We start from the raw sequence: 26,714 nt of genomic DNA, 5'->3' as shown, positions 1-26,714 counted from the left end.
AGCTCATGTGTGAAACCCTAGTTAGGGAAATGCAATGTAGTTTTTACACGTAAGATCTCTTTAATACAGGAGGCATACTAGAGAAGCTTTGGTGAGGATGCAGGGTGAGCCATTCTTCAGTATCTGCCAAGAACTGAAAAGGATTATGGGGAAATCCATGTGGAAGAAAATGGTTTTAAGAAGATCAGTGGTGGTTCCAGAATTTCTTTAGGGAATGCTATCTCACTGGAAGGGGACTTGGAGATGTATTTGCATAGTAAGCAAATTGCTTTTATTTAGCTTAGTTGTTTATTTTAAGTGGTACCTAGGAGAGCTGACAGAAGTCTAAATCAGACACATGAGGCAAGTCTTGGCACCACAATGAAATAAGAAAGGTAAGATACTGCCAAGACGATTATTGCTCCTTCAGAGACTGAATCGGGCTGCCTCTGAATAGCAAAGAAAAAGACAAGAATGCCCTTGAATAAAGTGTTCCACCATATTGACAGGAGTCTTCCCTAAACAGTTCTGTGACAGAGAAAAAAAGACTTTTTTAAAACAAAATTGGGACATAACTTCTGAGAAATGCAAACTATGTTACAAAATACTTTAAATTCTGAACTTCCAGATAACCTTATATTTATCATTTCTATATTTATCACATCCAAACTGACAAAGGCAAGGAAGACAAAGTGTGTTTTCCCTTCTTTATATTGCATCATTCTTTTTTTGGGGGGGGTGTCCCTAACTTGAAATATTCTTTTACTTTCAAGACACCTTGGGGCAGCAATCATATTTATCTCCGTGGGATTCCTGAGATACCTTTATCATTGCTCCAAGTCTATCTAAGGCCAGTGGATGTTCCAAAATGTATTCTTTGCATGTATTTCCTTTAAAAAAAGAAAATCAAGTCTTTTGGTGAAAATCTTATATCACAAGTCAAAGAGCACAGAACAGGAACACCTCCTTTCAGAGCCTATCATGGACTTCCTGAGGAAGAGGGACCTGTGCTGTTAAACATACATTTTGCAGATCTGTTGGCTTCTCAGTTCATAGCATTCGACTCCCTGGCTCCTCAGCAGCTCCTTCTCTTCTGATGCATCTTGAGCTTCCAACTGGCAGAAGTGAGCCGGAGAGGCAATGAAGTCATAGTGCCAGTCCAGACAGCGCAGGTAAATGAGCATGTGCAGGGCATAGGCCAGCGCCAGCAGCAGGATCAGGGACATTGCCAGGCTGATTGGAATGGCTGGTGAGAAGGAAGAGATGCAGTCTCAGGCCTTGGCAAACTGTACCCCCCTTAATGGTAAAGCCTTAGATCTGTCAGGAGAAAGAAAAGAGCTGAAGTGACATACTCTTTCCTCTGAAAATCCACTTCACAGTTGGGCTAGGGGTTCTAGAGCCCTCGTCAGTCAAATTTAAATACTGGGGCCATACTTGCTGAATAATTTAAACACATTATCTAACAAATGTGAGTGTGCTCTTGGGGACAGTGAAACTTAATTTTAAATCAAGACTGACCCAGAAACTCTGGGATATATGGTTGTCGTAATTAAGTGGCCAGAGAAATTCAAGGCTCTGAAATAAAACCTCTTTTATCTGATCCTTAGTTCACCTAAAACCAGGTCTGTTGTCTCTAAAATTCAAAGCCTACTCAAAATTTTATGTGTTAATATAAATTTCGCAAAGAATATTAATTCTCACTTTCTCTGCCTTTGATTCTGTTGACAGGAAGTAGATAGGAAGAGTCTTTTAAGGGAAGATATGATTCCCAGTGACGTAAAATATAGATAATAAAAGCTAACACTTGTTGAAGATTTTTTTTTTACGTACCAGACACTGCCTTAACTCATTTAATACTCACAAGAGCCTATGAATAAGTTACTATTTTATCCTAATTTATGGATGAGGAAACCGGCACAGAAAAGTTAAGTAACTTGCCCAGAGTCACACAGTATTAAGTACAATGAAGCTGTAATTCAAACCTTAGCAGTCTGGTTTCAGAGTCACTTCTCGGTTTACAACTCCATAACTCCTGATATATTGTGTCTCTTTTTCCCCCCATCATTAACTCTCCTTCTTTATCAGTTGTACCATGCAGACTTGGTACTGTTTTTGGAAGAGCTGTATACCACTTGTCTGCTCAGAGAATAGAAAGAAAAGCTTTCTCATATGTGTCAACGAAGTGATTTAATTACTTGGAACTAGGAGAGGTTCAAATCGACAAATGGCCCCGTTATCTAAATACTATCACAATAAAGAAACAGGGGCTACAGAGTCTACAGAGTAATGATTCTAAATGAGAACAATCATTTGTAGAAGGCAGCTTCCACATTCAGCTGGCTTTTAGAATATAACCCTACAGTGTCACCTCATTCAGTCACCTAGTTGGTTTTAAAAGGGTACATCAGAAAATTGAATTATCCATGAATGCTTTACTGAGGATTCATTTTTAAGACTTAGGTGGGCACTTTACCACGTTTCCATGAAAAAATGATTGTAGCCACCCATCATACCATAGACATCAGGGGCCTTGCTTGCCCAACAACCTGTGCTTAGACTGAACCAAAATAACTACTGAAGGAGACTCTTGGCCTGGCTTTTAGGATACTTGGCCTGCCCACTCTATGAAGAGGAAAAGTGGCCTTCTATTCAGGCACTAGCCTGAAGAGTCAAGCTCCTCAATGACAAAAGATGGCCTCATTAGATGCTACAACTCCAGCCAAAGAGAATGTCCTCACATTGACTGCCACTTAACTCTTAAGACTTGACTGAGAACAGTATCTGTGGAGGATGCCTGAGGGACACGTTGTCTATCCATATTCTGGACTAGAGATTGCAAACACTCTGTATCTATCTAGCCTACAGGTAAGTTTTGTTTGGCCCAGAGTTCTGAACATCCTGAAAACCTCCTCCAGGAATCTACATTTCCATCTTTTATTGAAAAGTCAGAAGATCCAGCAAGATTGGGCCTGCATTCCTACAAAGCAAAAATTAGCTGAAGTTTTATAAAATATACCTCTTGTGATGCCCACTACATTTTGCCAAAATCCCCAGGTGGCCCACCTGAGGCATGTGAGCTTTCACCTGAGGCACCTGAGTTTGCCATGCATGTGACATCACTCTATACTTTATTCCTAGAATAAACCAGATAGATCAGCAAAGCTGCAGATGTGGAACGCAGCCTTTTGTATGCATACCTTAACCCCCATCACCACCAGCACTACCTCTTCCCTGGACTGGGCTTGCTTCTCTATCTGTCCACATGAAGAGTGTTTTACAAGGTCCACCTCTGACACCCAGTGTTCTGTCCCCCATGAGGCTGCTGCTGAGGATGTTATCACGCATTGTACAACACCAGGGATGAATGTGCTCCTCACAAGCACATTCTCAGTAGTCTTATGAACCCCATGAACACGTAAAGGGTGATTCTTTCTTATGCTGGCTGCTCAAGAGCTTCAGAGCGAAATTACTGTGCTGCTTCCAGCCAGGGCAGACAGATGGTCTCATGGTTTTGTGTACCAACTTCACTAGTGGTTTAGCTGATCTTTTCTTCCTTTTGTTTTCTTTAATCCCATGTCTTCCCATTTTTTGGTTTATATTTTTTATTGTAAAATACACATAAAATCTACCATCTTAACCATTTTTAGGTGTACGGTTCAGGGGCATCAAGTACATTCACATCGTTGTGCAACCATCACCACCATCCATCTCCAAAATTCTTTTCATCTTGCAAAACTGACACTCTGTACCAATTAAACACTAACTCTCCGGTCCCCTCTTCCCCCAGCCCCTAGCAACTGCCATTCTACTTACCGTCTTCAAATGTGAATACTCTAGTACCTCATAAGTAGAATCATAAAAATATTTGTCCTTTTGTGTCTGGTTTATTTCACTTAGCATAATACCCTCAAGGTTCATTCATGCTGTTGCATTTATCTGAATTTCCTTCCTTTCTAAGGCTAAATAATATTTCATTGTATGTATATGATAGATTTTGTTTTTCAATCATCCACTGATAGACATTTGGGTTATGTCCATCTTTTGGCTGCTGTCAATAATGCTGCTATGAACATGGATGCACAAATATCTGTTCCTGTCTCTGTTTTCAATTCTATTAGGTATATAATCGGAAGCAGAATTACTGAATCACATGGTAATTCTATGTTTAATTTTTTGAGGAACCACCACACTGTTTTCCATAGTGGCTGCACCATTTTACATTTCCACCAGCAATGTACAAGGGTTCTAATTTCTCCACATCCTTGCAATAGCTGTTATTTTCAGTTTGGGGGATTTTTTTTTTTTTATATAATAGTCAACCTAATGGGTGTGAAGTGGTTTGCCCATTTTTCAAAATTATTTTTCTTGAAGTATTTCTACAAGTCATTGTAAGTCATTTCTGGAACAAGGTAGAGATATAAATCAGTCAATTCATCTGTTAGGCAAGATTATGTGTGAATTATTCCTTGTTTTCATTACCTCCTCATTGCCCTTTCCACCTACTTCTCTTTTAAAAGTGTGAGAGAAATAGATACAATATATACTTTATAAATATTATATAAATAGATATATACATTACATGTATTATAAATTGTCTTTGGAGCCAGTCCACAATTTCTGCCTCTACCAGTTATCAATTATATCACTTTGAACAATTATGTAATCATCAGAGTTTCAGTCATCTCATTTGTAAAACAGGGATAATAACAGCTATCTTGCAGCATTATGATAAGTTTTGAAGACAAAATATGTAAAGTAACTACAACAGTGCCAACACACAAAGAGGACTCATAAGTATTAGTTATTGTTAATCCATGCCTAACACGGTCCTGGGTGTTGCCACATATATATTAGGCCATGAATTCTTTACATCCAAAAAGATAGGTCAGAAATCGAGAGGGTGGAGTAACTTGCCCAAGTGGCTGAGAAGTAATTCAAAACCATGTCTTTTGAACTCCAAAATGCAAACTCCTTCCCTACCTCAAATGACCTCACCACACTTCTCCAAGCTGGGGGGAAGGGGAATAAATATATATTTATATATGGAAAAGATTGGGAAGAACCAATAAAAGGGACATGTAAAACCCTGCCTATTTCAGAGAGTTGGAAGAACAAGTTAAGCTTTTTTCACAGGTAAACAGGTCAGAGGAAGTTGACAGATGTCTCTAAGCCCGAGATTCTTTAGGTGAAAAGGAACTTCTTATGCCTCTATGCCTTTCCCCAAATACTTTCAAGAGGATCTTTAGGATATTTTTGACTCCCTGGCTGACAGTTCCATTCCTATGCTAAATGCCAAAGCTGTCACTCACACTTCAGATGTACTTCTTATCTGCCCTGATAGGATCACTGCTCCTCTCCCTGAAGGAAATAAAATAATTGTCCGACAATTCCTCTCCCCAGAAGGGCCTCTTGCTCCAGGAAGTGTCAGTCACTGGGCTCATGTCACAGCTTCACTTTGGCTTGCATTGCTGGCATTCCTCACTGATAATTATTAGTGACTGGATAAACCTTTATATAAAAGAAAGTCCTTGTGGGGGGCAGGGGAGGATCACTGTGCAGGACGAGAAAATACTTGATCCTATTCTATTTCATACCTTAGAAGATAAAGAACATAATTCATACCAATATAATTTTAAAGATATCTACTCCTCTCTTTTCTTTAAACATCTGTTTTCAAACAAACAGAATTTCTTTGGCACCAAACACACAGGTGCATTGAGCATATGCTTTAGTTTATTACCTGCAAATCAACAAAAGTGACCTCCCACAGGCTTGACATATCATTGGTGTCACTGGGCAACAAAAGGGCATCACACCGCTGCAGGCTGCTGACATGTTGGCAGTGGTAGGAGTAACTTGACGGAGCAAATATGCCAGTTGCATTAAAAGTTGCTGGAATTGAATTATTGAAAATAATCTCGACTCGGTGCAAACTAAACCAGCTCTGGATGGACAACTTGTTGTAACTGGTAAGGGTGAATCTGACAATGATTATAAAACAGTATTACCCCAAAGCACTTTCATATTTGCTGATGCAGAACACTTGACGAATAGTACAACTGCGCCCTCTTTTGTCAGGTAGTAGAACTGGCTCAGAGAGAGCCTTTTACTTTCTAGTTCTGAACAAGAGCCTCCTGATGGGTGGGAATGAAAGCAAGTAACAGAACCCCCCAAAGTGAGCAATACAAATTCCTACAAAAGGAAAAACACAAAAAGCTTGGGGATTTTTTCTTTTGTAAAATGAAAATAATTCTATTGTTGCAAAAAAATTGAGAAAAACTAAATGGACAATAATATAGAAGTAGCTAAATAAATAATGGTCAAAAGTAATAGCTCTGGGCTTCCCTGGTGGCGCAGTGGTTGAGAGTCTGCCTGCCGGTGCAGGGGACGCGGGTTCGTGCCCCAGTCCGGGAGAATCCCATGTGCCGCGGAGTGGCTGGGCCCGTGGGCCATAGCCTCTGAGCCTGCACGTCTGGAGCCTGTGCTCCGTGGCGGGAGAGGTCACAACAGTGAAAGGCCCACGTACCGCAAAAAAACAAAACAAAAACAAACAAACAAACAAAAAATAGCTCTTACTATGTGTCAAGCATCTCTCTAAATTCTTTATGTATATTTTATTTAATCTTCACTACAACACCATGAGATAGAGAATATTATTATCCTCATTTTGCAGATGAGGAATCTATAAGACACAAAGGGGTTAAGTAACTAACTTGTGCAAGTTTACTCAGAGAGTAAGCACTGGAGCTGGGCTTAGAATCCCATCTGAGACCAGAGCCCTTACTCTTAGCCATTTTGGAATGGAATATTCTCTAGCAATAAAAAGGTTATAATATGCATATGTCATGATCACTTTCTTCATTAAAAATGTGTGACTGCATAGAAAAAATTTCTGGAAAGATCAAAATGTTAATATTATTACCCACTTTGTTATACACCTGAAACTAACACAACATTGTAAACCAACTATATTTCAAATTTTTTTAATGGAAAAAAGAAAAAAAAAGCAGCTGAGATCAGTATAGCTCCAGGTGAAAGCTTGGGTTTTGATCCTGGCTCTGCCCACCTGTAGGTTATGTTCCTGCTCCCTCTGGGAACAGCATCTTGGTGTTTATAGGGCTGAACCTCTCCCCTCTCAGTGAAGTCTCCCAGACCCTGCCAATCACTGTATTGCGGCCCTTTAATCACTGTGATTGGTTTAGAGAGAGGCATATGCCCCAGGCTGGGTCAATAAGATGTAAGCTGTGCTATAGCTATCAAGCAACAGAGTTCTTTTATGTTGCTTAAGTGGATAACTGTCAGCTAGCCACCATCTTTCCAGCCTGAGAATGAAACTGACACAAGGACAGCAGAGCCAAGAGATGGAGAAAGATGCTGCCCTGGTGAGGTAAGTTAAGCATCTGAAGCTAACACTTTCAATCCTATTAATCAGTTACCTTTTGACTTTATGCAGCCAAAAGAGTTCTCACAAATACAGCTCTTATTAGTGGTATGGTAAGTGCTGTTAAACAACCTAACTGGGCCTTGCTTTCCTCATCTGTAAAATAGGTTGTGCTTGTTTAAATAGAGTGCTCTGTGCTGGCCTGGTGTTATAAAACATTCGACGTTATCTGGGACAGCCCCTGCTCACCCTGGGCTTCTGACTCAGATACAGAAGGGTTTTTTCAGGGATGCAATTGAGCCTGGCCACCCCCGCCCACTGCAACAGTCCACCGAGAATGATGAAGGCCAGAAGCATGGAGGTGGTGGACATCTCAGATCTGGACTCTGGAGTCAGCTGTTCCAGAGGACAATGGGAGAGACAAACCATTCCTAGAAAGGGCAGGCTGGTTCTGGATTCCCTGGAAGTGACTTCTGTTGTGCTCGGGGCTGAGTGGAGCCTGCCACATTGTTGCAGCCCTGTTTCAGATAACGGCCTGAGACTGAGGCTGTTCTGACACAGCCTCAGTGAGGTGGGAACATTAATGCACCAATGGAACTGCTTGAAAAAATCCTTCCTGGTGAAAACACCACGTCGTTTTGCCAAACAGCTGTCCAGCCAACAGGGTCTTTGGTTCTGTGTCTCTTGGACCACTTGAGGGGAGGAATGGCATGCCCATGGGCCTGGGGGACATGACACCCTCTGCCCCAGCCTCTCAAACCTGTGCTGGTTCCTGGAGCAGAGCCTGAGAAAGCATTTGTGGGCGAGTGATTTTTTTAAGAAAATGCCAGGGGGACAGGAGAGGAAAGATGTGAAACAGTCAGAGGGAGGGGAGAACAAGTAAGGGCATGCATTCAGCAGGGTCCCTGGAGGGCGACTCTGGCTCTGTCCTGCTGGGATATCTGGAAACGCCTGTTGGTTAGGGCTGCCCTGGTGGATGTCTGGCCCTCTGGTGGACATGCAGGCAAAGGGTGCTCCAGCAGCCCAGGAGAGCCCCTGGCAATCACACAGGGTGCCTGTTGTTAAACAAGGAGAGGGAGGGAGGGAAGTGGATGGAGCAGCTCAGTGCCTACTTCTGTTCCTGCCCTTCCAAGTTGCTCTTTTAAAAGGATACGTTGGAAAAGTCAGACATAAAAGGTCATATGTTGTATGATCCCATTTATATGAAATGTCCAGAACAGGCAAATCCAGAGACAGAAAGCAGACTGGTGGTTGCCAGCGTCTAGGAGGGGGAATGGGGAGTGACTGCTAAGGGGTAGGGAGTTTCCTTTTGGAGTGATAAAATGCTCTGGAACTAAACAGAGGTGATGGTTGTACAATATTGTGAATGTACTAAGTGCCACAGAAGTGAACACTTTAAAATGGTAACTTTTATGTTATGTAACTTTTACCACAATAAAAAAAGTATAAATAGAAAAAACAAATGTTAATTGTGATGACCAATGGTGGTTGGATTATGAATGATTTTCATTTTCTTTTTATAGCTCAGTATTTTCCAATCTTTCTGTTTTCAACAGATATATATATATAACCTTGTCTTAGTGTGGGCTCCTACAGAAGCAGACCCTGAGACAAGGATGTGAATATAAGTACTTTGTGGATGTGATCCCAAATTTATTGGGGAATTTAGTCATTCAAAAAATGTAGAATATCATATGACATTTGTCTTTCTCTTTCTGACTTACTTCACTTAGTATGATAATCTCTAGGTCCATCCATGTTGCTGCAAATGACATTATTTCATTCTTTTTTATGTCTGAGTAGTATTCTATTGTTTTTTTTTAAAACGGGGTACAGTTATTTTACAATGTTGTGTTAGTTTCTACTGTACAGCAAAGTGAGGTAGAATTCCCTGTGTTATACAGCAGGTTCTCATTAATTATCTATTTTATACATATTTTAGTGTATATATGTCAATCCCAATCTCCCAATTCATCCCACCCCTGCTCTTTCCCCCCTTGGTGTCCATACATTTGCTCTTTACATCTGTGTCTCTATTTCTGCCTTGCAAACTGGTTCATCTGTACCATTTTTCTAGATTCCACATATATGTGTTAATATATGATATTTGTTTTTCTCTTTCTGACTTACTTTACTCTGTATGACAGTCTCTAGGTCCATCCACGTCTCTACAAATGCTCACTTATATGTGGAATCTAAAAATTGATACAAAACAGAAACAGACTTACAGACATAAAAAACAAACTTATGGTTACCAAAGGGGAAGGGGTAGGGAGGGATAAATTAGGAGTTTGGGATTAGCAGATACAAACTACTATATATATATAATAAATAAACAACAAGATCCTACTGTATAGCACAGGGAACTATATTCAGTATCCTGAAATAAACCATAATGGAAAAGAATATGAAAAAGAATATATATATATACACACACATATATGTGTATGTGTATAACTGAATCACTTTGCTGTACAAAACTTATACAGCATTGTAAATGAACTATAGTTGAAGTATACTTAATTAAAATTTTTTTTAATGAAGTATTGCAAATAAAAACAAACAAACAAAAGTATGTAGAAGAGAGAGAAGAGAAATGACAGAGGAATGGAAAGCAGCCCCAAAGGACAAAGGTAAGCAAGTTTCCACCATGAGCGACAGGGGATTAATGCCCACAGGGAATCCTGGGAGACAGCGTAGAACACACACCTCTGAGTTATCTCACCCGAGGGTGAGGGAGCTAGGATATTTACAGACTTCTTTCAGTCATTGCTGGGGTACAGATGGGAGGCAGTGGGCCCCTTTGGCCAGAGAAAGCTTTTAGGCAAAGAAAGGCTGGCAGTTGAAAGTTGAGCTGGTGGGGACTTCCCTGGGGGTCCAGTGGTAAAGAATCCACCTTCAAATGCAGGGGATGCAGGTTTGATCCCTGGTCAGGGAACTAAGATCCCACAAGCCATGGAGCAACTAAGCCTGTGCGCCACAACTACTGAACTCACACGCCTCAACTACAGCCCCCGTACCACAAACTACAGAGCCCAAGCACCCTGGAACCTGTGCTCCACAACTAAAGAGAGAAAACCTGCATTCCACAACTAGAGAGAAGCCCACACACTGCAATGCAAGATCCTGCATGCTGCAACTAAGACATGATGCAGCCAAAAATAAATAAAATAAATAAATAAATGATAAATAAATCTTTAAATAAATAAATAATTTTTTTAAAAAAAGTTGAGCTGGTGGACTATAGTGCTCTCAAATGGAAATGCCCAAGAGGATATAGACAAGGTACACACAATGTCAGCCACATAGCTTTATCATCAGAAAAAATAATAATCAAAAAGCTACTTTCCTCTAGGGAAAAAAATTTTTAAAGGTGCTATTGGAATCAAAAATATTCCCATTCCTATATCAAACAGATATGTATATATGTCTGGTCACCTTGTGAGATTCTATAAAGTGTCTCTGAAAGATGATGGCATGTATGTTCTAAATTATGACCAGTGAAACACTCATATCCCATGATATGTAGGCACATGTTGAGGAAAGAGCTTTCCAAGGTTAAACATAGGAAATGCTAGGTTAGAGGCAAAAAAAGAAAGAAAGGGGGACTGGAGACAAGAGGGCAGAGTAGAAGGACTTGAGCTCATCTCCTCTTACGAAAACACCAAAATCACAACTAACTGCTGAACAACCATCAACAACAACAAAAAAAGACAGGAAATGCTAGGTTAATCAAAGTCACCAAGTGCAGCAATCTCCCTTAAGAGCGCGTCTTCACAGAAACTTCAATATACAGATTTATACCGTGAATCTCCAAGAGGATATGCTGTGCAGTCTTTCTCAAACACGTTTGACCACAGGACCCCTTTTCTGGAAATATTATAAACACTTACACAGAGCAAAAGTGTTACATAGAACACAGCTTAGGAAAGACTGCCTTAGCACATCCTTCTGGTTTTTCAAGAAATGTTAAAGACACGGCTGCTTATCTCCACTAAAGGGCTGCTCCTATAGGAAAGGAAACATTATAATTTTATAAGAAAAAAAATTTTAATGCCTTCAAATTGCTCCCCTCCCCTGGAGCAGTTCCTAACTGCTTGGAAAAGCCAATGTTGGCAGATGCATTATTCCATACATAAACACAGAAAAATGCAGGCCTATGCTGATTGTCTGCTGGGGAATTCAGCTAACAGAGAATTTTTAGTTAAATTTTAGTTTAAATTTTTAGTTAAATGATAAGTGTGATTCAGTTGTAAGGAGCTATACAGAAAATAACTTCAAACTAGAGCCTCAGTTTTGGAGCTTTAAACATATTTTATTCTTTGCTCAGAGGAAAGAGGTATCACATTCTCAGGTTCATGTATTTTCTAGGTCACTAAAGGAAGAAGGAAAAAGTATAGTTGCTTTGGTAGAAACTAAAGAAAGTATTACTATAGGATCCCATCATAACATCACTGACTTTTCAGTGTAATTAGATAAATGTGGCACTTCATGTGTCACAACACTGGGCACACAGCAGTCCATTGATACTTACATGTTGAATGAATAAATTATATGGAGCTAATCTGAAGTGCTGAAACTATGACATTCCAAAGTGCTATCCATACCCACCTTATATCAATACCTCTGGGATTTTCAGCATCACCAAACTTCAGAGACAACCTTAGAAAACAGAAACACAGTCCATCAAAATAGGAATAACCCTTACTCCACACCATACTCAAAAATTACCTCCAAATGGATCACAGGTCTAAATGTAACAACTAAAACTGTAAAACACATAGAAGAAACATAAAATAACATTTGTGCAATCTTGGGGTAAGAAACAGCTTCTTGAAAAAATGTAAAAGTATGAACTATAAAAGAAAAAACTGATAAATTGCACTTTATCAAATTTTAAAAACTTTTGCTCTTCAAAAGTTACTGTTAAGAAAATGAAAAAGGCAAGTCACAGAATGGGAGAAAATATTCACAACACATATACACAAAGAATTTGTATCTGAAATACAGCAAATAGCACTAACAACTCAATAATAAGGAGACAACCCAACTTTAAAATGTTCAAAAGACATGCACTTCACAAAGGAAGATATACAAATAACCAGTAAGTACATAAAAAGATGTCAATATCATTAGTTATCTAGCAAATACAAAATGAAACCACAATAAGATGCCATGGTACAGTAATCGGTATGGTTAAAACTTTTTTCAAAAAAAAAATACTCTTAAGCTTTTAGTATCTATATTTATTCACATTTTTTGGAACATTAACACAAGATTTCCTGGAGAGGAGATAGATTATCACTAACCCAGAGCAATAACCACATTGGTTCCCCTTTTAGCCCAATTCTTCCCCGGTTGAAAGCCAGATGCCATCCTGCACATACTGGGATTTACAACACAGGTAAGGAACACTAAAATTATGAACCTGGGAGCTCATATAGGAGACAGTGGTTCCTCCTTCAACTCCTGAGAGAAGGAGAAAGACATTTGCTGCTTTAGTGTCAGAAATTTTCCTTGGAAAAATAAAAGTGTATGAGTTTTATTAGCCTTTGGATGGGAGCAAACAGCTCACCATAAAGGAAACAAATAGGTGCATGTCTAATACCCATGTAGGTAAATAAAGTCTCCAAGGAGACGATAAGAAACTTCTCTGGGTTTCCAAGCCCTGGAATATCTCGATGGTGCTGAGCTTCATTACTCCTTGACATGTAATCACATTCCTCTGAGGAGGTACATCTCTTACTAACTCCAAGACTTATTTTTTAACCCAGGTCCGAGCAAAATTTGTTTAGAAATTGCTAACCATACAGAAACATAATAATATTTTCTCTGTAGTCCCACACTGATCATACCTAATGTTGGTAAGGATGTGAAGTAGCTGGAACTCTTGTACAATGCTGGTAGAAAGGTAAACGCTGTAACCACTTTAAAAAACCATTTGGCAGTTTCTTTTTTTTTTTTTCGGTACGCGGGCCTCTCACTGTTGTGGCCTCTCCCATTGCGGAGCACAGGCTCCAGACGCGCAGACTCAGCGGCCATGGCTCACGGGCCCAGCCGTTCCACAGCATGTGGGATCCTCCCGGACCGGGGCACGAACCCACGTCCCCTGCATCGGCAGGCGGATTCTCAACCACTGCGCCACCAGGGAAGCCCTAGCAGTTTCTTAATAAGCTAAACAATACACATACCATATGATCTAGCCATTCCATTCCTAGGTATTCACCTAAGAGAAATGAAAATATATGCTCCTATAAAGACTTGTACATGAATACTTACAGCAACTTTATTTGGAAAGTTATCTAAAAACTGGAGGAAAAAACAAATTTCCATCAAGATAAGTAAGTTGTGATATATCCATACAAAGGAATACTTACTACTCATCAGTAAAAAGAAATATACCTTTGACACATGCAACAATGCAGGAGAATATCAAAATCATTATACTAAGTGAAGGAAGCTAAACTAAAAAAGAATGTACACTATATGATTATAGTTATATAAAATTCTAGAAAATGCAAACTAATCTATAACAACAGGAGGCAGAAAAGTGGTTACCTAGAAAGGTGGGAGGGGCAGAGGGATGCATTACAGGGGCACAAAGAGGCTTCTGAGCGTGATGAAAATGTTTGCTGTCTTGCTTGTGATGATGGTTTCACAGGTATAAATGTATGTCAAAACTGACCAAATTGTATACCTGAAATATGTGCAGTTATTATATTTCATTTAAATTTCAATAAGGTTGAAAAATAAGAATGATGAAAAGCTAAATACAACTGAAATGGGAAAACATGAGAAATTTAAATATATAAAGGATGATGCTGATATGTGACATTATAATGTCTGGAAGTTATAACACCTCAGTATACATTATAAAAACAAAAAAGCCAAAGTAGATGGTTATAAAATGTCCAATGACAAATTTGAAAAAAATCACACAAATATAATCTCATCAATTTGGTCCCACTTATCAAGAAATAGAAATGTCAGTGACTGAGCTCGTTTATCTTCCTACTACTTATGGAGAAAGGGAAGGAGTATTTACAAAATTAACCATATTAATAAGATCACTAAAAGAAATATCTTTATTTCCTAACACCATAAGCTTAGATACCTTAGAAGCACTCATTTACAAACACTTTATAAGCTAATTTACTCGGTAAAGCAAGTTTTCAAGAGGATTTTTCTCTAACAATATTCTGATAATCTGTTACGAATTACTGAAAATACTTTAAAGAAATGAAGTGCATTACTTGGATTGTACTTTATAAATCTGACTGGTCACTTACTCTAACAGAAGTTCTCTACTTCTTCCAAGGAATCAGAATAGCTTAGTTACCCACAAATTGGCTCTCCAGCTAATGAACTGAAGCTCCAAGCAAAGCCACAGTGCGCCCACCCGAATCTCTGGTGGAGCAGCTCAATGGCCTCCACGCTTCTGATGACCCAAGAGCTTTCTCCAGCAGTCCTGGTTTCAATGAAAGCTGTTAACGTGCTCTGCTGTGGGGTAAAGAACATGAGGCCCAATTTCAACAAAGCAAATTCAGCAATCATTCAGTGAGATTTTTTTATGTGCCAAGCACTGCACCACATGCTGCACCATAAAGGGGAAATACAACCTAGGGAGTCACTCAAAAAAGAGCTTCATTTACTCTTCCAAGCACCCTACCCTCCCATGTTTAAAACAGATTCTGAATTCTTGAGACTTTAATTGCCTAAATTCAAAATACACACAGATGCTGGGATTATGCTCTGTTTGTAAGGCTTTCACTATTTAAAAAGACTTCTGTAGCAAATCTGTCTGCCAACAATTTGCCTTTCCCTGAACATTTTGTTTCCAAGCACTAAAACATGGTCATTTTTTTTTTTTTAATCTGTGCTTTTGACCTTACATGGTTATGTCTTAGCTTGGGTTTGTTCTTTCCACAACTCCCTTTCCAGTTCTTGAATATAAGATTTCCTTGCCAGCACAACAAAGGCATCTCACTAATCTATGCAATTCACAGGAATCAGGGACAGTCTCAGCAGCTGCTCCTTGAATGCCTCACATCCTGGGAAGCCTCCCCCTCATGCCCTTGGGTGGGCTCTACAGGATGCCTGCACGCTCACCTATCAGGACTCCAAAAGGTGGATGACACATGCTCAGAACTCACCCACTAGAATTCTTGGGCAGTGACAAAGAAAAAAAGCATTAATTTGTGTATTATGAAAACCAAAGGTTCCTTAGGCCTCTCTACCAGGTAACTAGACACTATTTTACTCTAGTTGTCATTGGTATCTTATACTTTGAGTAGCACTTGGCAAAGTTCTCATGCATACATTTCCTCATTTGATTTTCACACCACAATGAGATAGGGCCAAGAGAGAGGAGGGAAAATGGCATTGTTATAGATGTTTTAGACCCCAGCTCTATTACCATACAGGCTGTATGATCTTAGCAAGTTTCCTAACCTCACGAGCTTTGATTTCCTCACCTGAACCACCGATGATAACTGTACCTGTGACTCAGGGACTTACTCGCAATAGCATTGTGAGGAAGAACAGATAACATACCTGTGAAGTCCTCACAAGGTGCCTGGCCAATTCCAAGTGCTCCAGTCCTGTTAGCTGCTAGTAATAGATGCCACCATCTCCATCTCACACATGATGATCCTAGAGTGGCTCCTGTTTATAAAGTCACAGAGCTCACTGGCAGAACTGGGCCTAGAAGCTAAGTTTTCATTCTTTCTGTCTCTAGGTTCCCAGTGATAATCAAGGTTTCTAAAGTCCAGCAAAAAGCTGTGGTGCCCTGATCTTCCCCACAAATTCCCTGGGGTCAGGATAAATGCAATCAAGGAGGGCCAGTCAGCCATGGACAGGCAAGACTATCCCCAGGCAATCAGCCTCTCTCCCCGCAGCTGACCACAAATAAAGAGCACTGTAGGGAATTAATTAGAGGCTGAGGAAAAAGTCCTGAGCTCTCAGCAATGTTGGAGTCTCTTTGATAGTTATGCTGTAACAGAATAAACAAATCCGGGAGGACTCTGGATTTTGCTTACAATTCCCTAGCTCTCTGATAAGAGATAGTCATTGTGAATAGCAAGATACTTACTAAAACTTCTAATGTAACTTGTAAGCATACATGAATATAATCCATTTTTTACCCATCATCAAGAATTTTTAAATGAGAAGTTCAGAAATAAAAAAGTGTTTCCACCAAAGTATGTAAGAATAATATAGAGAAACACACACACACACACACACACACACATACACAAACACAGAGCATGTTATGGTCTATACAAAGCATTCTGCCCATCTAAACCAGGCCAGAACAAATGCAGACAATCTTCCAAAAGCCTCCATTATGCCAACAAATGTTGAAAGCAAGGAGCTTTATAGAAAGCAAGTGGAACACGCCAGACTTCCTCCCTCTGGACCAAAACAAATACAAGCAAAAAATATTTGCTTCGATGGCTGAAAAGCAGAGGTACTGGAAACTAACTTCTTCTTCGAAAGGGATAGTTGTTTAATCTGCTTATCTCAAGTTAAAAATAATTATTCTAATCATTTTTTAAATGTCCTAAAGAATTCTCTGAAATTTGGCCATGCAAAGGTACCCTTGCACATTTGCAAACAGGCAATGTTCCATAACTTCAGAACACTTCCTAGAATCAAATATCTGCCTTGGCTAGATGGAATCAGCTTTGTTTCACCCACTAGAATATGTATGACTCTGCTCACCGATATGCCATTTCCTTCCTGCTGGGACAAAAGTAGTCTGACACCTCACATTGGAGTTGACACAGAGCCTGGAATCCTTTCTCTTTTTCAGAACGAGTTTGGGAAACTTCATTTTCAGAATCCTGAACTTCCACAAAGTATTGTAACAATTAGCTAAAGTGTTCAGAAGAAAATAACTGGGAAAAAAAATAAGAAATTAAAAAAATTAATTTCTGACTTGTTCTTTCCTTTTAGACATTAGACATTTCCTCAGAAATGTATGTCAGGGTCATGTACAAAGGAACCTACTTCTACTTTCAGAAATGACAGAAAACTGGACCACCCATTAAACAGGCTACACTCACCCTAAGGGCTTGCTCCAGCAAAGCAGTCAACTTACATGGCACTTCCTTCACTGCAATTTGAGTTGCCAGCATCCAATGTTGCCTTCTGGCCAATGGCTTCATCTGTAAGGTCCAGCCAGGTCTGATTCTTAAATTTAATTGTTATTCTTTTGGCCCAAAAGAGAATGCAGGGAATTCCATCCACGGAGACATCAACCAGGCTATGATGGCTGAATGCATTCCAAGGTTCTTTTTCTAAATCTTTGTCTGCTCAGATTGTAGTTGAGAGCCTAATTAACCAAATAAATGAAATTGAAGATATGAATTTGTATCCATGGTACAAAAGGCTTCTTGGAAGTAAAAGAGCCAATTCAAAACCTGTTGAAACTCTGCTAGCTCCAGAGTCCATGCTATTGTGGGGAAAAGATGGGTGGACCTATCAAGCCTAAAAATGATAGGTATACCTGAAAGGCACATAAACCCAGTTCCACAAAGCACCAAAAATGTAAAGGATCAAATTATAAAAACAAACAAACCAAAAACCAACTTTGAAAGTAATAATATTAGCAATAATGACTTTAAAAAGTCACCAGTCACCGTGCTGGGGGAGGAAGAGGGGATAAATAGGTGGAGTGCACCAGATTTTTAGGGCCGTGAAACTATTAGTCTGTATAATACTGTAATAGTAGATATTATTATACATTTGTTAAAACCCATAAAATGTGCGACACGAAGAATGAATGCTAATGTAAACTATGGACTTTAGTTAATAATGTATCAGTAGTGGATTATCAGTTTTAACAAATGCATCACACTAATGAAAGATTTTAAATACAGGGGAAATTAGCAGGGGTGGGGGCTGCAGACTGGAGAGGTATATGGGAATATTCTGTACTTGTGGTCAATTTTTCTGTAAACCTAAAACTACTAAAAAAAAAGTCTATTAATTTATTTTTAAGTTCACCATGCCTTGAAACTAATGGCAGTAATCTTTTCAAAAAATAATATCATTAGAACCCAAGTAATTCAGAACTTTAAATAAATTCATTAATATGTTAAACAAAGAAAACAAGAGGTTTCTGAAAATCAAGCGTAATTCTCTAGACCATTAATGTCCAACAGAACTTCCTGTGATACTGGCTATTATGCACTGGAAATGTAGCCAGTACAATTGAGGAGCTTAATTTTTAATTTTACTTAACATTATCCAATTTGAATTTAAATTTAAATAGCGGCATGTGGCTAGTGTCTACTGTCTTGGACAGTGTAGTTCCAGGTCATTTAATATAGATAAACTAGCAAGGTATTCTAACCTTATTCTACATCTTAAGAAACCTTTGCAGATTTCCAGGAAGCCCAAGACAATGCACTTCAGTATGTCATTCTGGATATAATAAAGGCAGGTCTCTATCCGAAAGAAGATCCACTTATCTAGAGCAACTATTCCATACCAATTACTCCAGTGTAAATAGAGATAAAAGAGAAGTTGAACAGGCAGCAACAACCCAAGTTTACCAGTAACCAAAGATAAACTGTTACTATAGTGATCCTATGTGGAAAGCAACAAAAGTAAAACTGAATATTGTAATGAAAATACTGTATATGACAGCAAGTGAAACTTTAGTGTTTTCTCATCTATAAGATTACCATAATACATTTCCTCACCTAAAGTTCAAGCAAGAATGTTAGTTATTAATAGAATTATTACTTATATTTTCACAGTGGCTCTGACCTGATTGAAATGTGTTTACTTTTTTTTATGATACAATCTAGTTTCCTAACATGTTCATACCTGTGTGATTCGTATTGTTGTGAAATCCTGCACTGGTTTCATACCTCCATTATTCTGCTGATCTGTCAAATAAAATGATATGAGTACAAAGGCTGTGTCATATATTTATTAATGTAATTGAGTGACAATAATATGCTAAGCACAGGCTTAAGTCTCTTTTGGCTCATAAATTAGAATACTGTAGTTTAAGAGATTTTCACATCAGACTGCTGATGCCAGTACTGGTGTTCAGGGAAGCCCATCACAGACAGAACCCTTCCTCAACCCCCCAAGGAATCATAAGGGAAATTACAAGTCTTACCATTGTTCATAACCACTTCTTTATTTGAAGATGTCGAAGAGCTGAAACTAGAAGAAACAAAAATAAAAAGATGTTGAACAAATATCTACATTTTAGATTTTATATGTAATTTTAAGGATACTTTGGTTTATTACATCTCAAAGTAGAGGAGCAGAACCTTAGCCTGTCAAAACTGTTCACTTTTGAATAGTGAATTTCTGATTTAAAAAGTAATACTATATATGTTCTTCAAAGAAAATAAGGAAAAGACTGAAAATTTTAAAGTAGAAAAAATTTTTTAAATATCAACCCTAACGTTCATTCATTGAATAAACAATCTACTCTTAGAGTTTACTATGTGCCAAGCAGTATGCTAGACACTGAGGTTTAACCAAAAATAAATAATAACCAAATAATAAATCAAATAACCACATAATAAAATATTTTACAGTGAAATTTTATACCACATTGTACTGCCAACATATTAAAGCAAAAATATTCAACCCTTTTTATTTAAAAAAAAGACAGACTCTATTGCCAAAAAGGTTTTTCTGAAAATTATGAAGATATAAATTATAATAATACATCCTTCCAGCATTTCACTCTACATACATGAATACAGACCCTACACACAAATATAATTTATTTTTATATCATTTAAACAGATTTTTATAAATATCCTATTTTAAAGTATGTAATTTTTTTTACTTAAAAATATATCACAAGTATTTTCCCACGTTATTACATATTTTTCTGACATAATTTTGAATTCCATGTGGTATTACATCATACAAATAAATGTATTAATTTATTTAACTAAAAACCTATTAAGTATTTAAGTTGTTTCCAATTAATAAACAATACTACATTGAACATTATCATGGATTATTTGTTCATACTCCTGAGAAGTTCCTTAAGATAAATTCCTAGAAGTGAAATTGCTATGCTAGAAGATATATACATCTTTTTATCGTGGAATATTGCAAACATACACAAATTTAAACAGAAAAATATAAGCTCCTTCACCCTCCCCAAGTACCTGGGCCCATCATCCAGCTTTAGTAATTATCAAGTCATAACCAATCTTGTTTTACCTATGTGCCCACCCACTTCCCCACTCTAGTATTATTATGAAGAAAATATCAGAAATTATATCTATTTAGGTATTTCTAAAAGATAAGGACTTTAAAAAGTAACAGCCCAATTATATCTAGAAAATATTAATAATTCTTTAATATTAAGTATCAGTTTAAATCTCCAATTGTGTCATGTCATAAAAATTTTTAGTTTATTTTTATTTTTAGTTTATTGCATATTTTTAATTTTTCATAAGTTGTACCTGTAATATATGAGAATGCAGATCAAATTCTATATTTAGAGATTCCTATCCAAGACCTATATATATAACTATCATATAAACTCAACGTTTTTACAATTAGAGAAATATGTATATTACACATTATCTATATGCAAAACATAATTTTGGATAAAGAATTACTAAATCTATATTATAGTGAAATGCTTTAGAATTAATTATATGGAAGCAATTACAAATTAAATGCACCACTCTCCTTGTAATACAACCTCTAACAGCTAGTGAGAATTTCTTAAGATGATAAATTGATAACTATAATGTCTACTAGATGCTGTTAATAAATTCATATATGCATGCAATTATTTTTTCACTTTATCAGCTCTATTGACATATAATTTAAGTATAGTAAACTGCATTAATCCATTCAATGTGTACAGTTTGATGGATTAGGGCATAGACATATACCTATGACACACTGCCACAATAAAGATACAGAATATTTACATCCCACAGAAGTTTCCTCATGCACTTTTGTAGTGAAGAGATGTTTCCTCCACCTCAGCCACAGGCAACTACAGACTTACTTTCTGTCACTTTAGATTAGTTTGCATCTTCTCCAATTATAAATAGAAGCATGTAACATATATCCTTTGGTGCCTGGATTCTTTCAGATTTATAATGACTAAAATTCACTGATGTTACATGTATCAATATTTCATTCCTTTTTATTACTGAGAAATATCTCATTTGTATGGATATACCACATTTTGTCTATGAACCCACTGATGGACATTTATGGGGTTTTGTGGAATATGTTTTTGCTTCTCTTGAATACATACCCAAAGCAGAATGGCTAAGTCATAATGTATAAGTTTGTTTAACTTTTAAACTGCCAATCAGTTTCAGCAAGTGAGCTTTCCTGTAGCTCCACATTCTTATGACAAAACATTTGGTATTGTCAGTCTGCTTAATTGTAGCCATTCTAATGGGTGTGGGTTGCTATCTCATTGTAGTTTTAATTTTCATTTCCCTGATGACTAATGATGCTGAGCATCTTTTCTTGTGTCTAATGGCCATTCATATATTTTCTTTTGTAAAGTGTGTGTTTAAAACTTTTTCCAATTTTTAAAAATAAGTTCATGGTCCTCTTATGAGTTGAAAGAATTCTTTGTATGTTCTAGATACAAGTTCTCTGTCAGATATATGCATTGAAAATCATTTTTTCCATTCTATGTCTTTTTCCTTGCATTTTATCTAGAAGTTTTAAAGTTTCAGCATTTACATTTAGCTATGTGAGGATCCATTCTGAGTTGATATTTGTGAGATAAGGTACTTGTAACATTTTGAAGACTGGAAGAAAGAAAATGTCCTATAAGCTTCCAGAAATAAAAAAGAATCATGCAAGGATTCAGAAAATGTATTTCTTACATCCTTTCAAAAGCTAATGGAGGACATGCTCCACCAAAGTAAGGGATAAAACCAAGAAAGAGGAAAGCATAGGTTCTAATAAACAGTGGATCAAACTCGGAAGAACAATGAAGAGAAACTTAAGGATGACTACTGCACATCAGACCTAGAGAGAATCAATCCAGATCGGAGCAACAGGACAAAAGGGCTCTGAAGAAGGGAAACCCAGAGGGAGATCTATATGCAAAAGGAGGATCTGAGAGACCATGTTACATGTTAAATACTCTGTTGATAATAAAAGGAAGTTGTTACACAAGATCTAAAATGTATAAATTGAGAAATCATCTGCATATATCATCTAAATAATAATATTTCATACATACAGTGGTGGACTGTATGATTGTTCCCAACTAACTCCTTAGGAACAGCAATCCCAGAGATGAATATATCTCTGTTTTTGGCCATATTCCTTGTAGTACCTCCCTGTGGGGGGAATATTTCCCGCCCCATCATCAGGCTTGGCTATATGTCTTGGAACATGGGCCAATGGAATATGAGTGGAAGCAATAATGTGCCAGTTCCACAGAAACTTTAAGAGATGTTACATGCGTCTGCCACCCCTTGCCCTTTTCTCTTTGATATGATAATGGCATGTCCAAATAGAGGCTGCTCTTTCAAGTCTGGGTCTTGAAATGAGAAGACATGGGAAACAGAGCTGGAGCAGGGCTGTGGCAGCCTACCTGTAGCTGTCAACATGTGACAGGGGTGAGAAATAAATGCTAGAGATTCTAAGATTCTGGAATTTTGGAGTTGTTTGTTACTAGAGAAAAGCTGACGAAATAGGAGACAGTTTTAAAATAATTTATTATGTGTCTTGGTACCATTTGATACATGAATATGTATCATGAATATGATATTACATATGAATATGTATTACTTTGATAAATTTTTCTAATTCATTCTTTTTTTAAAAGATGCCTTACTTTAAAAATTTATAAATTAGCATTCTGATTTATACTATGTCTCTTGTGAGTAGGGTTAGCATTAATCAGTCCTCTGAATCAAATCACACCTAAGAGCACTAAGAAATTAAATTTCCTGAGCAACAAGCGTGAGGCTCCCATCAAAATGATCATATAACCACAATAGAGATATGCTTTAGCCAAAAGATCTCCACCTACCTAAACTCCAAATTCTACAGTACAAGTTAAACAGTAACTGAATATATGAAAGAAACATTAATACCCCAGAAATATTTCTTGAAAAGTTTCAAGCTTTCTAATATCACCATATACAATTTTAACTATTTTTAATTTGAACTTTATCCAAAAATCATAATTCATGATACAAGGTTAAGGATTCAATTTTAAAATGTTTTAATGAAGAAAAACAGAAAATTGAGATACATTTTACCTAAATAAGATAATAATATATCAAGTCATTTGAAAATATCTAGTCAGCAAAGGAGTTTAATGTTTACTGAATAAAAGTATACGAATAAATGAATGAGTTATCATATTAATATGCTTGGCTTGAGACGCTACTAATTAAAATTTTCCACGTGTTCACTAATGAAAAGCTTTTAGCACACAAAATAGGCTTATTTTCATTTCAGTGAATCTATGGACATACAATAATGCTGCTATACTTCTTTTTCAAATAAACTCTAATTTGGATAGGCCTTGCCCACACCCATAAGCCTAAACTAATGAGGTTTTAAAGGAAGCCATAATCTCAACCAAAGACAAAATACAGTACACATGCATTTTCACATCACTACATGATCTCTGAACTAAAGTGGAACTAAAGGATTATCTAGTTAAAATTATCCATGTGAATAAACTAAGAAACACTGATTTTTAATGTAAAAAAAGTAAACCTACATTAGCACTAAAATATTCAGACCCTTTTCCAGTAAAAGGGAACTCTGCAATACATGAAAAGTAATCAAGAGCCCTAGGCTTGCAGTGGCTGGTGAAATATTTTTGCAATACATGAAAAGTAATCAAGAGCCCTAGGCTTGCAGTGGCTGGTGAAATATTTTTGATTTACCAGGTGTTCCATCATGAGTCTCCCAAGTATGCCTTCATGAAGATGAAAGTGATGCAGATCCTTCATGGTTCTGCTCAGGGTGAAGATCAGGTTCCTACCAAGGCCTACAAGGCCCTGAAAGACCCTGCACAGCCTGCTAGCTGTGCTCATTTTGCCTCCGCCCCTCTCTCCTCCAGCTACACTAGCATTCTTTAGTTCAGTTCCCTGAATGCTTCATGTTTCCTTCTTCCCTCATAAGAGTCTTAGCACCTGCTGTCCCCTCTACCTGGAGTTTTCTCCATCCTGCCCTTCCCCTTACCTCGTTGTCTTGTCCTCCATATTCTCCAGATCACAGCTCAAATATAACTTCCTCAGAAACACTGTCCCTAACTTTTCAGACTAGTTCAGATCCCCCTATTATATGTGTTCACAGTCTACCATACTTTTCTTTCAAAGCACATTTCACAGTTTATTTGTAATAATATCATTCATTTGATTAATGAGCACCCCTGCTCTAGATTTAAAGGTTCATGAGGGCAGAGACTATATCTGTTTTGCTCACCATTGTACAACCAGCACCTAGCACTGTGCCTATTTTAAAGTATCAAGTATTAAAAATATGTGTTACATGCATAAATGAACAATTTAATGAACGAACAAACTCTGAAAGGCAAGTGGGAAATGGGAGATCATGGGGGGTGCTGTGTGAGAGGGAAAAGATTTCCTTTTTGTTTAAGTATAAACCCAATTTGAGGAAGGAATATGTAAATGAAGAGTGATGACCCCTACTTTCTCTAAGCTTAGGTAACATGTATCAGGCTTAAAATACAATCACCCTTCCTAGAGACTTAAGAACCTTGAATTACTCATAGAATTGAAATATATTTTAAATTCCAGATCTATGATTTGAAAGAACATTCACAAAACAGCAACTGTTGTTTCCTTCATAATGAATTAATATGACATATTATTAGATTCATTGATCATTGATTTATATGATTTCTAGGGTCTCTTCTGGAGCTAAAATTATTTAAACCCATTAATCTTGCTTCAAAAACAGAATTGGGATTTTTACAGTTCTTGGTGTACATTTTACCAGTGTAATACACAAACCAGTCATTTCTGTATAAACCAGGTGAGGAAATATTACTAAGCTTTAACCACCTAAGGAGTATAGGTCACTTATTACTTGAAAGTGAACCTGAAGGAAAGCACTAACTGATTTGGAAACAATGTGGGGAAACAAATAAAAAATACCTGTACTTACTGTTTTTATTAGCTGATGACTTAAGAATTCCTTAACACAAGTTTTGGCAGATCATCCTGCTTGACACTTTCCTTTGTGCTCACACTAAATCCCCTGATGGATTTGTTGCGAGAGCACATAATGAGTAATTGGGGGATATGACATAAGTTAATTGCTATTCAGATTTTGCATGTTCTTCTTTATATAGAAATCTCTATATGTTCCCTTACATGGTATGAAAAGAAGCCAAGAGGACAAAGGAAATAGAAATAGAAATTTTGCTTGTTAGTTTTAAATAGTATGTACTCCACACAATTACCATCTCCTACTAGTTAAAATAATTTAATACCCGTCCTTTGGGGAACAGGTAACATATTTCTGAGGTTTTAAAATGTTTTCTTACTCTCTTCTCACATAAAAACAGCAGGAGAAACCGAAATTAACATTTACTTATAAGTATAAAAGAAACATGAACACAGATTTGAGTCATTTTCTCATAGAGATATACTTTGATACATAATACAAATGTTTCTTGGATATTTTGAACAAATAAATTAACTCTTCCCTCTTATAATAAAGATTATATTCTAATCTCTTATTTATAAACTCTCATTCAATGATTTTAGTAGCTACCAAATGATCTAATCTAGTGTATCCATTTTGAATTGTTAACAAATGTAGCTGTGCAACAATATAAAGAAATTACAGAACCACCTAATTTCATACTTGCACTGAAGTTCACAGATGCATTATATTAAAAGATGTGCAGTTACTCACCTTACGTTCTTCCTGGCAAGTAACTGGTCCAAGGTTAGTGAAAAATCCCATACATAAAAAAATAAAGTGAAAAACTAAAGATTTTTCTTCCCATCAAGAAACGAATCCGTTTTTTCAAACCAAGCACATCTGTTAATTCATAAATGCAAACAGAGCAGAGGCAGTACTTTTTACGCCTTGTGACTAATATATTCAACCAGTAAAAAGATAGCTTTTCCAGGATGTATTATGTGTGGGAGAGGGTGGAAGGAGGGGCCTGATTCTGCTTAGAGTACAGAGTGAAACTAATGAGACTGTTTAGGTTGTTTTATTATTCATCGCAATGAAAGATTATTAAGCTCTTTTTAGAAATTGGCATAGTTTGGTACTCTCTTAAGAATCTCATAATGCTTTTCAGGAAACAAATTCTCCTCAAAAATCTATGAAGTATACAATATCATATGCATTTTTCAGGTGAATA

The 26,714-nt window shown here is 37.3% G+C and overlaps 1 pseudogene; it reads right to left on the bottom strand.

Moving 5' to 3' along the window:
* Positions 1–992: 992 nt before the first annotated feature.
* Positions 993–26,348, bottom strand: LOC131754748 (V-type proton ATPase subunit S1-like protein; annotated as a pseudogene).
* Between the last annotated feature and the right edge of the window lie 366 nt (positions 26,349–26,714).

This window comes from Kogia breviceps, chromosome 4 (assembly GCF_026419965.1).
Source record: "Kogia breviceps isolate mKogBre1 chromosome 4, mKogBre1 haplotype 1, whole genome shotgun sequence".
In the NCBI taxonomy this organism is placed as follows: Eukaryota; Metazoa; Chordata; class Mammalia; order Artiodactyla; family Physeteridae; genus Kogia; species Kogia breviceps.
The sequence above is the reverse complement of the archived record's forward strand: the minus strand, read 5'-3'. Positions and strand labels throughout refer to the sequence as shown.